The 1,630-nt window shown below is 66.5% G+C and overlaps 1 protein-coding gene across 1 annotated transcript in view; it reads left to right on the top strand.

Annotated features, from left to right (window-relative positions):
- The window catches only part of TRABD (TraB domain containing), a 15,943-nt gene that overhangs the window by 6,989 nt on the left and 7,324 nt on the right, over nucleotides 1-1,630 (top strand). The gene's annotated exons all lie outside the window — the stretch shown is intronic.

Consider the following 1,630-nt stretch of genomic DNA (forward strand, 5'->3'; position numbering starts at 1 on the left):
CACCCGCAGGGGCCCAGCCACCCGAAGGGGCCCAGCCACCCACACGAACCCAGCCACCTGTAGGGGCCCAGCCACCCGCAGGGGCCCAGCCACCCACAGGGGCCCAGCTACCCGCACAAAGCCCAGCCCCCTGCACGGGCCCAGCCCCCCGCACGGGCCCAGCCCCCCGCAGGGGCCCAACCACCCACATGAGCCCAGCTGCCCACAGGGGCCCAACCACCCGCACGGGCCCAGCCCCCCGCAGGGGCCCAGCCCCCCACACGAGCCCAGCCCCCCACAGCAGCCCCGGCCCGGCCTGGTCCTCCCCTTGCTCTGCCCACCGCCCGCCTCCGCTGCGGGTCTGTAAACACTGTCTGAATCCTGCTTCCGAGCTGCAGGCCTGGAGAGTGAGCATGACCCTGTCCCCATGGCCACCTTGCCCGCGAGGAGGGGTCACACTGCATGTAAACACCAGGGAGGGGTGTGCTAGCTTCCTGGGCTGCTGTAACAGTGACTTCAGACGCAGTGGCTGGGAACCACATAGCTCCATTCTCACAGCCCTGGAGGCAGGAGCCCCAGACGGCCTGGGGCCAAAGTTCAGGTGGCTCAGGGCTGGGGCCTTCTGGAGGCTCCAGGGGAGGACCGTTTCCTGGCCTTCTTGGCTTCGCGAGCCACTGTGTCCCTTGGCCTATGGCTCTGCCTCCCCGTCCAAGGTAGCGATTGGGGCTGAGTCCTCAGGCTCCGTCTCTCTAGTCCCCTTCGGCTGCCTCCTATCATAAGGACACCTGTGATTGCACTGCCCCCCCACGACCCAGGGTCACCTCCCAGCTGCAGCCTTACTCCCTTTTGCCAGGTGGGGCCACCTTCACAGGGGCCAGGGATGAGGACATGGGCATTGCTGGGGGCCAGTCTGCCATCCACAGTGGGGTCACAGGGGCCATCTTGGGTTTCCCACTCACCTGGCATGCAGTCTGTTCTCCGTGTAGCCTCTGAGGGGTCCTTTCAGGGTTCAGTCCTTCACTCCGCGGCTGGGACCCCCCCAGGGCCCGAGCCCTGGAGCGCCCTGCTTCTCTCTGACCTCAGCTCCCAACTCGTTCCGCTCCAGCCAGCGGGGCCCCTCATTTCAGGGCCTCACCAGGCCCACTGCTGCCTCCCTCCGGACCTGCATGCACTGGCCAGGCCCTTGTCGGGAGCCACAGCCCCCCATGTCGATACCCATGGCCCCTGCCACGCGTGCCCCCAACACAGTGTAAACCCCCCGTGTTGACATCCATGGCCCCTACCATGCCCCCTAACAGTGTAAACCCCCCACATTGACACACACAGCCCCTACTGTGCATGCCCCGCAACACAGTGTAAATCCCCCCATGCTGACGTCCACAGCCCTACTGTGCCCCCTGACCCAGTGTAAACCCCCATGTTGACGCCCACGGCCCCCACCGTGCGTGCCCCCTAACACAGTGTAAACCCCCATGCTGACGCCCACGGCCCCCACCGTGCGTGCCCCCTAACACAGTGTAAACCCCCATGTTGACGCCCACGGCCCCCACCGCGCGTGCCCCCTAACACAGTGTAAACCCCCATGTTGACGCCCATGGCCCCCACCGTGCGTGCCCCCAACACAGTGTAAACCCCCATGTTGACGCCCATG

Source organism: Trichechus manatus, unplaced genomic scaffold (genome assembly GCF_000243295.1).
Source record: "Trichechus manatus latirostris isolate Lorelei unplaced genomic scaffold, TriManLat1.0 scaffold00069, whole genome shotgun sequence".
NCBI classification, from domain to species: Eukaryota; Metazoa; Chordata; class Mammalia; order Sirenia; family Trichechidae; genus Trichechus; species Trichechus manatus.